Genomic DNA, 13,531 nt, shown 5'->3' with positions numbered 1-13,531 from the left:
AGGGAAGAAAAAGGTTTTCTGGTTCAGAGCTCAAATACGCCTACAGTTACTGACCTGTTTTGCCTCCATATCCCTGCTTGGTTTCCCATTCTGCACATTTAACGTGTGCAGAGAGGAGACCCAGCCATGCAATGTTTGCTGGGGTGCCCTCCTGTAAGCATTTGAGACCGAACCAAGATTTGATGAGTTGAATCCTTGACTTGCAGGTGAATTTTTTAAAAAGTGCCTGTGTGACTTGAGCGCCAGACTGCAAAGTCACTTTGTGCCTTTGAAATGGTTACACTTAGCTTTCTTTCTCCCAGCCCCAACTTTAATTAGAGCTGGGTAAGTGGTTTATTGAATTCCTTAGTGCTAATTTTAATTTGCTTGAAAAAGACTATTTTGTCACACCTCAGAATCCCTGCGGTATCCCTTCAAAAAAATATCCTCACCCAAAAGTATTAAATCCCCAAAAATGCCTTGTAAAGGATATAAAATGTTCTCCATGAAGGACAAGAGTTGTCAGGCAGAAGCAGGCTTTCAGGGGACTATACTGTGCATGGCATCTATATAATAGAACAGCCAAATGCAAAACAATCCTTAATACTTCACATTCACAAATCATTGTGTGGGTGTTAACTGATCCTCATGTTATACCCGGGAGAGAGGGAGGTAAGAAGTTTATCCCCTTGGTACAGACACAGAAAGAAGTGATCTGATTTACTGAAGGCTACAAATGGTGATGGAGGCAGAGTTTAAGACTTTGTTGAAATGTTTTTTTCTTTGCATCTCTGCTCTATCTAGTAACCTTCACTGCTTCTCTCAGCCCTCTGTGCAGCCTTCTTAAACATTAGAGCCAAAACTAAATGCCAGCCATGGTTAAAGCTCTGTGTAAGCTCGAAAGCTTGTCTCTCGACAGCAGAAGTTGGTCCAGTGAAAGATGTTACCACACCTACTTTCTCTCTCTAGTGTCCTGGGAACAACACCGCATACAGCCAGGGCAGGGTTAAATCACAATGATCCAATCGTTCTCATTTTGCTTCAGATCACTGCTACTAAAACAAAGTATATACGAGAAATTGTGTATGTGAGTGGAATAGATGAAATGAATTGATTGGGTCACTGCTGACCTACATGTGGGCTGCAGCGTAAAGTAAAATAGCTTCAAAAGTTAATAGCTGAGCGTGGGTGGCAGTGAGCCTCTTACTTTTGAGGGTGAAACCTGATTTAAACATAAGGCTCCCAATGGTTTGAAAGCTTTGTCAGCAAAATAATCCTAATTTGCATTAGTTCAGGGTTCATCTGACCTAGAAAAATCAACCACGCATCCACAAACTCCAGATGTGATGGTTTCTAGCAACATTAACTTGGTTGAGGAGCTTCCTATATACTGTAGGATACAGTTTTAGTAACACCCTATTGTTTACAATTCACAAAAGAAACATTAATACAAAATGTCACATGGCAGATCCTTGTTAATGGAGCTATATGGATGTATGTGATCTGAGGATCTGGCCCACAGTTTGTGCTCTGTGGCCTACTGTCAAGGCTGATTCCCCACTCTGGCACTTTGAGTGCAGAAGGTGGGGGCCCACAAGGATTTTAAAAATTAATACTGGCCACTCCAGGCTGGAATTAAACTCCCACAGTTACAGGTTTTCTCTGACCTTGGTTTGCCACCACCCAAATGCAAAAAAACCCCTTGAACCCAGGAAGGAGTACTTGGGAATTCCTCCCTGTGGAGTACCCTCAAGCTCTTTCACCCTGCTCTGGGGAAGAGCTGAAAAAGAAAACAAAGGAAATTAGCTGTTGCCACCAGCTAAGTAAACAACATATGCACAAACCTTTTAGGGACACAAAAATTCAGTCCTGTTCTTAAAAAAGGTAAAATTTATTAAAAACAAAAAGACAGGAAATACATTTGCAACTTAGGCTTTTTGCTAATCATAAAAGAAACAATTACAAAAATTAAGCATCAAGATAGCTCTCTTGAGGTTCAGATTAAAGATTACAAGCAAAACAAAAGCATCCGGGGTTAGCTCAGGGGAGTCCATTAGCCATAAGAAATAAACAGAAATAACCCTAATCACGTCTTTCTAAACATTTCTGATATACTTACACATTTGGAGTCTCAGATAAGTAGAGTTGAGGTATGATTTGATGTTTTTTACATACCTGGTTTTAAAGCTACTTACAGCATTGCTGCTCTGTCTCTCCGCTCTTTCTTGGAGAACCACAACACACAGACAGAGGAAAGTTTTTTCCCCATTTTGAAAAGTTCTAGCCTTCCCATTGGCTCTTTTGGTCAGGTGTCCACTCCCGTCCTTTACCTGGGGAATGTTGTTAACCCTTCAAGCAAACAGAGAACAGCCACCAAGAGGGACTTTATAGCTAACTGGCTGGCTGGGTTTCCATAAAAGGGAGCTACCCTCCCCCCCAATTCATTTATCACACCTACCAAACAGCACTAGGACTTAGATCCTCAAAGGTATTTAGGCTCCTCATTCCCATCGATTTCAATGCAAGTACTGAGTCTAAATACCTTTGAGAAGCTGGGCCTAGAAACCTTGGTCTGGAGTCTTTCCTGTGCCAAGATCTGCTTCACCCGTCCCATTCCCTGTGCCAGGTGGAGCAGTAGGTGCAGGAGCCACCAACTGAGAACTCCACAGTTCAGGGAAAAGAATCTGTCCCCTTAACTTTTGAACTAGCCTAACTCTTCTGTGATTGATTTCACTGCAACGGGAGCCGGGGATGCTCATTTGAAAATCAGGCCACCGATTATGTGCTTAACTTCAGACACCCGGGTTTGAAAACATCAGCCTCCACCAAGACTTTGCTAAATAAAGGATTTAAATATTTCTGGCCTCTATGCAGAGAATGTTTATGCCTGGCAGCATCTAGGGGAATTCTTTGCATGTACAGACTCTTTCAAGTGTAAAATGTGATGTTAATTAATACCCAAGGACAAGCTCAAGTTTTCACTGCTTATATTCCTTCGTTGCACACAAATTTGTGGATTGATTTGGTCAGCCTTAACTGAACCTCAAGAGCTGCTTTTTACCTGTTTATTTCTTATTAGAATTAGGATCAGGTAAGCCAGATCAGACTTGCAGGCCCCCATAGAAAATGGAGCAGCAGCTGCAAGTCCATTATTATGTCAACTTCTCAGTTATAACAGCATTTTGACTCCTTCCAAAATTTCTCCAAAATGACCCAAATTTCTCACTTCTGGCTCTTTGCCATAAAAGTTGTTATTTTTTTTTCTCTTTTAAACTATATTTGAAGAGAATTGGACGAGGCCAGGTCTACACTGGGACAATGAAGTGTACCCAAAACCATGTTAATACTTTAGCTATTTGTGGCTAATCCTAAAAGGAACCTAGGTCACTGAGATGCTGCTTGTCTGTCTGTATGCGTGCCTCCCCCCCATCCTAATCACTGTAATATCTGAGCTCAGCACCATCTCTACGAGGTAGGGCACTGCTGTTATTCCATTTTACAGATGAGGAACGGAAGCACCTAGGGTTTGCCTATGGGGGGTGTCATAAATATAAAGGAAAGGGTAACCACCTTTCTGTATACAGTCCTATAAAATCCCTCCTGGCCAGAGTAAAAACCCTTTCACCTGTAAAGGGTTAAGAAGCTAAGATAACCTCACTGGCACCTGACCAAAATGACCAATGAAGAGATAAGATACTTTCAAAGCTGGGGGGGGTGGGGAGGAAAACAAAGGGTCTGTCTGTGTGATGCTTTTGCCAGGAACAGATCAGGAATGCAGCTCAGAACTCCTGTAAAAAGTTAGTAAGTAATCTAGCTAGAAATGTGTTAGATTTCCTTTTGTTTAAATGGCTGATAAAATAAGTTGTGCTGAATGGAATGTATATTCCTGTTTTTGTGTCTTTTTGTAACTTAAGGTTTAGCCTAGAGGGATTCTCTATGTTTTGAATCTGATTACCCTGTAAGGTATTTACCATCCTGATTTTACAGAGGTGATTCTTTTATCTTTTCTTTAATTAAAATTCTTCTTTTAAGAACCTGATTGTTTTTTCATTGTTCTTAAGATCCAAGGGTTTGGGTCTGTGTTCACCTGTACAAATTGGTGAAGATTTTTATCAAGCCTTCCCCAGGAAAGGGGGTGTAGGGCTTGGGGGGGATATTTTGGGGGAAGACGTCTACAAGTGGGCTCTTTCCCTGTTCTTTGTTTAACATGCTTGGTGGTGGCAGCATAGGGTCCAAGGACAAGGCAAAGTTTGTACCTTGAGGAAGTTTTTAACCTAAGCTGGTAAGAATAAGCTTAGGGGGTCTTTCATGCAGGTCCCCATATCTGTACCTTAGAGTTCAGAGTGGGGAAGGAACCTGACAGGGGGATAAAAACTCCATGGCTGGCCCCATCAACTGACTCAGGTTCACGGGGCTCAGGCTTCAGGGCTGAAAAGTTGCTTTGTAGACATTTGGGCTGGGGCTGGAGCCCAAGCTCTGAGATGAGCAACAATTGAGGGTACCAGAACTTGGGCTCCAGTTCAAGCCAGAACATCTGTCCAGCAATTTTTAGCCCACAGCCTGAGCCCCGTGAGCCTGAGTCAACTGAACCCAGCCAGGGCAGGGCAGGGAATCTTCCTCATTATGTGCATACACAACACCTGACGTAATAGGGCACCAGTGTTGGCGGGGCCCTGTAAGTACTCTTGTTATATAAATAGTAAGTAAACTAGAAGGAAAAGAAGAGAGCCCTTAAAATCATGAGTTGACTACCACAAAACCTGGCTGGGAGCCTCACTGAGCCTGTTTAGGATTACCTAGACACGAAGGCAGGGAAGGAGCCCTAGGATGTTTGAGTCCTGAAGCCCTGGAGTGCATTTGCCATAGCTCACAACAGTTTCTTAAACCATTTTTTAAAAAGTTTTACATATGACAACAGTAATGCAATGTTAAAACGTCAATACACCACCTGTTCCAATTACACGCAAGCCAGATGAACAATGCTTGACAGCCTGTATAATTATAAATGGAAACGGAAATAATTAAAGGGTATTTGATCCATAGAGTCATTCTTAACATCACAGAAAAAATATCTGTGGCCTCTCTTGGTAGTCTGTAGAATCATCACCAGATGGAAAGGAGAAGGCAAGGGCATTTTAGGCTTAATCTTCTTCTACAAGGTAAGAGAGTAATAAAATCCAGAACAAACCAATAATTTATGAGCAAGAACATTTAGACATTTAAAATTCAGTCAAGCTTTCCCAGGACAATTTTCCTGTACACAGACTACTGTCTCCTCACATCAGTGTGTCATCTAATTTTAACTGCTGTTCAGCCTACAGATTCAGCAGTAGCAGAGTGATGTGCTGTGACATTGGGTGACTCTCTTAATCTCTCTCTTCCTCAATTACCCCTTCTTCCAAGTGGGGAATAATATATTAAACTCTTTGTAAAGCACTTTGAGGTGCGAGGGTGGAACGCACAATACAAGTGCAGGCTATTATTATTAATAATAAACATTTAGACTATGATAGCGCCCAAAGCTCCTAGGCACGATGAGACCTCATTGTACTGGGTGCTGTACAAACATAGATAAATCCTTACTCTGGAGGGCTTAAAGTGGAAAAGTGACACAGACACATTCGGCATGGTGGTTAGTGCACTAACTTCCCCTCGTGTAGACAAGGTCAAGTCAGCCAGGGATGAATGCACTCCCTGCTGCCCCCACAGACTTGTCTGCTGGAGCATAAGAGTACAATTTGGCCAGAAGTTTCCCTCACCCAGAGGAAGGTGGTCTAGGCACAGCTAATAGTGATGGGACTGGAAAAGACCGATTCAAATTTCCCTCTTGAGCAGAGCTTCTCTCATCACAGCACCTCAGTCTGGCTGGGCCTGAATATCTCCCTCACTTCTCATAGCTCTCCTTGGGCTTGGCTTTTTGCCTGGCTCATTCTTCCAGTCTGATTATTTCTACATAGCCTCAAAGTGCACTAGAATCTTTGCAGTACAAATAACAATGGGACTGTCTATTGTTCTGTTTGCACAGTGTCTAGCCCAACAAATGGTGGGGAGGGGTTGGGGTAAGGGATAAGAAGGGTTTAAAAAAGCAAGCATGCTATTACCTGGTCTGTCATGCAATACATACATGGAGTTGCGGGTTTGGTATGAGTGCACCCACCCACGCAAACAAAAGAGGGATGGGAGAAATGAGTCAGAATATTTTGTGCTTGGAAGGGAGGTAGAAGAAGAAACAGAAGCCTTGCTGTGGATGGGGATGTAACTACACACCTCCTATACACACTTTGCAGTGCATGAATTTTAATTTTAGGGCCAGCTGTTGTTCTTGAGGACAAGCTAATTTTAAGCTAAAGCTGCCATTAGATCTCAGAGTGACAATAGGAGCAAAATTTCTTCCCCTTATGCCCTTTAATTTACACTCAATGGGCGCTATTTAGCAGAGCTACCATGCAGGCATACACTGTGATCAACTTGCTCCTCCTCCACAGCTGCCTGAGCCTCCCCTACCATCTTTAAATGACACTTTAAAACACTTCCTTTCAAAAACCTTTTCTGCTTCAAACACAGGCAGCCTGCACAAAACCCCATCTTGTTCCTGATTAAAAGGTGCTCCTTTGTTTGGCTGAGGAATCAAAGTATATGTTGACATCGTAGATATGACCATAGTTGCAGTGTTTGTGCCAATCAATGGAAAAAGCGCTGCTTTATAAATAATGTGTCTTGGGGTATCATTACGCATTTCTCTGTATTAACTGTCTCACTTGGCATTGGGACTCAAGCCTGGTCTACACTGGGGGCAGGGGTGGGGCAAAAGCGAGCTAAGTCGGTCTAAGTTACGCAACTTCAGCTATGAAAATAGTGTAGGTGAAGTCGACTTAGTTAGAGCTACTTACCGCGGTGTCTTCACTGCGGTAGGTTGACTGCTGCCGCTCCCCCATCGACTCCGCCTACGCTTCTTGCTCCAGTGGAGTGCCGGAGTCGACAGGAGAGCGCTCGGTGGTCGATTGATGGCTAGATATGATAAATCGACCCCCGCTGGATCGATCGTTCTGGATATAAGTGTAGACATGCCCTAAGAGAGGGTTGATTTTAGAAGTGTTTTGAATGTGTTTTAGGAACAGTAGACAAATTTTAAAGAGACAAATTTTCTTCTCTCTAATCTATAACAAAACTATCCAAGATTGTTACACCAGCCTTAAATCCAATTAGAAACTAGTTTATAATCCAACAGGAGGAACTTGCTGCTAGTGGTACTCACTATTTCCCATAAGTGCGATGGTTTGATCAGCTGCAGACTCAAATGAGAAACTTTAAACGGGGGAGGGAGAGCTCAGTGGTTTGAGCTTTGGCCTGCTAAACCCAGGGTTGTGAGTTCACTCCTTGAATAGGCCATTTAGGGATCTGGGGCAAAAATTGGGGATTGGTCCTGCTTTGAGCAGGGGGTTAGACTAGATGACCTCCTGAGGTCCCTTCCAACCCTGGTATTCTATGAATTGATTCTACATAATTTAGAGTTTCTTCAGGGTGAGGATTTTGGTTATTAAACTGGAGCTGTCCATAAGTACTGGCCTTTTTCAAAAATACCACACAGCATTGCAGGGAAGCTCATGAAACTATATCACACTCACATAGATAAAAAGCGTAGGTCAAATTTTGGATTACAAATTCTAAAATATATTAAAAACCCTGGCTTGGGTTATTTTCCCTGAAAAAGATACAGGGAAAACGGCAAATATAGAACTGTGCCCAGCAAAACAAGGCTGTGACAAAGAAGTACATGATAAAAATAAATGCCCAGAGAGTTAGGGTCTAGAGAGTTAGAGTTAAGGTTTTATAGACAAAGAAACTCCAGGATTTCAGGTATAGGTTTCTGAATGACAAACTCTGACATACGGCAGAACCTAATCCCATTGGAATGTAAAAGGCTATATTTAATGGATAAAGGAAATACCATGGGAAAAGTTTATCATGATTGACAATCATTTGATCCATCCTCACAGTCTCAGGGAAATTGAAGTAGAGCTGCAGAGAGCAGGGGCAGACAAAAACACTTTCTCCTTTGCTAGAAAGAGCAAACATTTGAATCCTGCTAATTTAAAAGGAAAGAAGATAAAAATCAATCACGCAGAACAGTACTTGTTATAGGATGTTACAGAATTTAATTGAACTTACCTGTCTCCATCTACTCTAGATGATCACATTATTTGGTGTCCAAGACTAAGTAACAGAAATGTGGATGTAATGATACAGACCAGGATAACTAAGAACTTCTTAAAGGCCAATCTCAAGCTTTATAGTAAAGTACGTAACTATGAACATTATGTTCTACAGCACTGTTCAGAAATCTCAAGGAAATAGCTCCAGAATGGTGGGGGTGAACTAATGATATACGGAGAAAAAGGATTAAGGGGCAGGGGAAATAATTCAAAGCAGGGCTGGCATTAAAACAAAGGAAAAGCAAACACATTACTCCAACTGGAGATTAATGACTACATGGAAGGGTTAGGGGGTAGGGTGACCAGAGAGCAAGTGCGAAAAATTGGGATGGGGTGAGGGGTAATAGATCTCTATATAAGAAAAAGCCCTGCATATCAGGACTGTCCTTATAAAATTGGGACATCTGGTCACCCTAGTCAGGTGATTTGGACTTCACACTGGACAGAGCCTGACAATCCCTAACAAAAACTCTGGTCCCAGTTGCAGAGATTTCAAGGCGTTGGACTTATGCAGGGATTCCCAGAACTCGCCATGCACTGGTAAAAGACAGTTACCTTTTCTGTAACTGGAGTTCTTCAAGATGTATTGCTCATGTGTATTCCACAATAGGTGTGCGTGCTCGCCATGTGCCCCGGTGCCAGAAGTTTTTCCCCTGGCAGTACCCGTGGGGGGAGGAGTGCCCCCTGCAACCTCTGGAATGGCGCCTGCCTGGCGCAGTATAAGGGGAGCTGCACACCCCCCAATCCTCAGTTCCTTCTTGCCGGACAACTCCAACAGAGGGGAAGGAGGGCGGGATGTGGAATAGACATGAGCAACACATCTCGAAGACCACCATTTACCGAAAAGGTAACTGTCTTTTCGTCTTCGAGTGATTGCTCATGTGTATTCCACAATAGGTGATTCCAAGCTATATTGTTGGAGGTGGGTAGGAGTTCACAAGTTCCCAGGAGGGAGGACAGCCCTGCCGAACCCAGCGTCATTCCTGGTTAGGGAGATGATCGCATAGTGCGAGGTGAATGTGTGAACCAAAGACCACGTGGTGGCCCTACAGATGTCCTGAGTGGGGATGTGGGCCATGAAGGCAATCAACGAGGCCTGTGCCCAAGTCAAGTGTGCCCTCACAATGTGTGTGGGGGGGACACCCACCAGCTCATAACAGGTACGGATGCATGAAGTGATCCAATTGGAAAGCCGCTGAGTGGAAATCGGCTGGCCTATCGCACATTCAGCTGAGGCAACGAATAGTTGCAAGGACTTTCTGAACGGCTTGGTCCACTCGAGGTAGAAAGCCAGAGCCTGTAGCACACTGAGCGTGTGGAGACGGTGCTCCTCACTGGACACGTAGGGCTTGGGGCAGAGGACCAGTAGAAAAATGTCCTGACCCATGTCGTAAGCAGAGACCACCTTCGGGAGGAATGCAAGTTGTGGGCGGAGCTGGACCTTATCTTTATGAAAACCCGTGTACGGTGGCTAGGAAGTCAGGGCCCTGAGCTTTGAGACTCGCCTGGCCAACGTGATTGCAACCAGGAAGGCCACCTTCCACGAGAGGTGAGACCAGGAACACATGGCCAGTGGTTCAAAAGGGGGTCCCGTGAGACGAGCCAACACCAGGTTCAGGTCCCACTGCGGGACCAGGGGTCTAGAATATGGGAAAAGATGGTCCAACCCCTTGAGGAACCGGCCAGGCATAGCATGGGAAAATACCATGTGTCCCTGCACCGGCGGATGGAAGGCTGATATGGTTTCCAGGTGCACCTTGACTGACGAAGGCGCCAGGCCCTGGGCTCTCAGGTGGAGGAGGTAGTCAAGAATAAGCTGGATTGGGGCAGTCACGGGAGAGACACCGTGGTCTGCCGCCCATCTAGAAAAATGGGACCACTTTGCCAAATAAGCACGGCGAGTGGAGGGCCATCTACTTTCAAGGAGGATGGGCTGAACCTTTTCTGAGCACATCCTCTCCTCTCCACCTAGCCACTGAGCAGCCACGCTGTCAAGTGAAGAGCTGCTAGGTTGGGCTGGAGGAGGTGGCCCTGGTCCTGAGAGAGCAGGTCCAGGTGGGGCGGCAACGGCCATGGCGGAGCTACCGCCAAACCTGTGAGGGTCCCGTACCAATGTTGCCTGGGCCATACCAGGGCAATCAGGATGACCCGGGCCTTGTCCGGCTTTACCGTCTCCAGAACCCTGCTGATTAGAGGGAATGGGGGAAAGGCGTAAAGAAGCCGGCCTGACCAGGATACGAGAAAGGCATTGGAGATAGCACACCTCCCCAGGTCCCCCTGGAGCAGAACCAGGGGCATTGCCGGTTCTGCCAAGTTGCGAATAGGTCCACCTGGGGAGTTTCCCACCTTCAGAAGAGCTGATGGGCCACTTCCAGGTGGAGGAACCACTCATGTTGTGAGGAAAAGTCCCTGCTCAAGAGATCCGTTCTCTCGTTCTGGGCGCCTGGTAGGTGGAAGGCCTTCAGGTGGATGTCGTGGGCTATACAGAAGTCCCACAGACTGAGGGCTTTGTGGCAGAGGGCAGAGGATTGGGCCCCACCTTGCCTGTTGATATAGAACATTGAGTCCATGTTGTTCATGAGGACCATGACTACCTTGCCCTCCAGGTGCGAGTAGAAGGCCATACTCACCAGCCGCAATGCCCTGAGTTCCTTGATGTTTATACTCAGGGTCAGGTCTTGGGCCGACCACAGGCCTTGGGTCTGAAAGTTCCCCACATGGGCCCTCCAACCCAGGTCTGACGCGTCGGACACCAGTTCCAATGATGGGGCCCTGACTCTGAAAGGGACCCCTTGGAGCATGTTGTTTGGGGTGGACCACCACCATAGGGAGGTGATCACAGAGGCTGGCATGGTGAGGACCTTGTCCATCCTGTCCGTGGCCTGGGAGAACTTCGAGGCCAACCAGAGCTGGAGGGGCCTCATCCTAAGTCTGGTATGATGGAGCACATACATGCACGCCAACATGTGACCCCAGACCTGCAGACAAATCCTGGCTGTTGTCACCTGGAACTTTGAGACTGAGTCGATGAGACCTTTCAGGGTCTTGAATCTCTCTGGCGGGAGAGAGGCTCTGGCCGATGCTGCATCCAGGAGCGCCCCAATAAACTCTATGCGTTGGACCAGGACTCATGTGGATTTGGTACTGTTTACCAACAGGCCCAAGGCAGTGCACGTGGACAGGAGGAGTGCCATGTGATCCCTCATCTGTGACCAGGAGATGCTCTTGACCAGCCAATCGTCCAGATAGGGAAAAAACTGGACTCCCCCTGTCTGAGGTAGGCCGCTACCACCGTCATGCATTTTGTAAACACCCTGGGGGCAGTTGACAGACCAAATGGGAGGACTGTGAATTGGTAGAGATTCTGTCCCACCACGAAATGGAGGAAGCGCCTGTGCCCCTCAAATATGTGGATGTGGAAGTACGTGTCCTGCAGATCGAGGGCAGCACACCAGTCCCTGGGATCCAGGGAGGGGATGATGGAGGCCAGGGAAACCATACGGAATTTGAGTTTCACCATGTACTGGTTCAGACCTCGCAGGTCCAGGATGGGTCTGAGCCCCCCTTTGGCCTTCGGGATAAGGAAGTATCGGGAGTAATACCCCTTGCCCATGAACTCCTCAGGCACTGCTTCTACCGCTCCTAGTCCTAGGAGCTGCCCCACCTCCTGCTCAAGCAGAACCTCGTGCGAGGGGGCCCCCAGTAGGGATGAGGGTTAGGGGGGTGGTTGGGCGGGGAGGAAGTAAACTGGACGGTGTAACCCCAGGAGATGGTGTTGAGGACCCATCGGTCCGAGGTTAGCCGCGACTATTCCAGGAGGAAAGAAGACAACTGGTTGGAGAAAGGGAGCTTTATTGAGGGTGGATCCCTGATGAGGACTGATGGGGTGCCCCTGAGCATCCCGTCAAAAGTGCCTTTTCCCCGCCTGCTTGCCCTTAGAGGAGCCAGGCTGGGGGCCGGCTGAGACTGCCTCTGAGGGCGTCTCTTATTGTCCCGCTGTTTCTTGTGGGCAGCCTCATACTTCTTGTGGGTGACCTCATACGCACACCTATTGTGGAATACACATGAGCAATCACTCGAAGAACTACTAGGGCTATTTGAAAAATGTTCATGAAAGAGGCAAAAACCCAGGAAAACATTTATGAAGTTTTGAATTGAAATCTTCATTTACTACCGTTCTCCTAGATACACAGCCAACTGCTGGCCATACCACTACTGGGCTCTGGTTTGAAGCTATGGACTAACTTCAATAAAGAGAAAGTAGAAGAAGCCAAACTGGGAATGGAATTTATTGCTGCTCTAAGCAGTGCTCTCATGTATATTCTCAGAATATTGTTTCAGAGAGCCTACCACCTAACATGGCTGCATCTTATTATCCCCCAGTACTATTCTAAGACTTTGCCACTCAAATGCTGTGGCGTTCCAAACAGATGAGGCACAGGGAAGGTAGCAGGAGCTTGTAAGGAGGATCATGCTGCATAGGCTCCACTTACCTGTAAATTTCAGGCCTGGTTTCATTGTGCATTTGCTCCCCCCCCCCCCTTGAGTAGACCCCAACAGAGCATTTTTGCTCATAGTAATTAATGGTTCATTGTCAAAGTGGGATAGGCACAACATGAAGTTGCACAGGGATCCATTCTTGGTTCACTACTGTTCAGTGTTTTCATTCATTCATTTTACAGGGCACATTAGAGTACACTAATCAAATCAGAGAGATGCAAAACTGGGACAGACTGCAAATACTTTAGAGGATAGAAATAAAAATCCAACTTGTTATTGATAAAGGTGAGAAATAGTCTGAAATAAAAGCAAGACTCACTAAATAAGCATGAGGTGGTTGAGGCAGGAAAGAGTAGTCAGGCACTAATGCAAAAAGGAAGAATATTAGCTCTGGGAGCAATATGGGCTAGGCAATGTTAATAGAAAACAACCTCCAGGTTGGAGTAGATGATACAATGTATCAACTCTGGCAGAACAGAGGCAAGGACATTATTGGGTTGTAATCCATCTATATAGTTGACTCTGCTCTGATTTCAATTTGCATGCTACACCCATTGACGACAGCACAAACAAAAAAAATCCACAATTCAGTGCTTATGAATGGAACCACTGCCAGCTGGTTTTTGTTGTATTAGAATCAGAATGTTTGAAATAACAGTATAGAAGGGTATTTGAGCTTGAAAAGAACCTTACAAAAAAGTGAATTTTAGAGAAACAAAGAGGTAAAAAAGTAGCTACTGGTGATGTTCAAGATGACTTTGTGTTGCTGAACTTCAAAAGGAATTACTTTTGTATTTCTATCAGTGGTGTAACTACATTGAAGTCCCATATTGTATGCT

Source organism: Chelonia mydas, chromosome 2, assembly GCF_015237465.2.
Source record: "Chelonia mydas isolate rCheMyd1 chromosome 2, rCheMyd1.pri.v2, whole genome shotgun sequence".
Lineage (NCBI taxonomy): Eukaryota > Metazoa > Chordata > Testudines > Cheloniidae > Chelonia > Chelonia mydas.
This window is presented reverse-complemented; position numbering follows the sequence as displayed.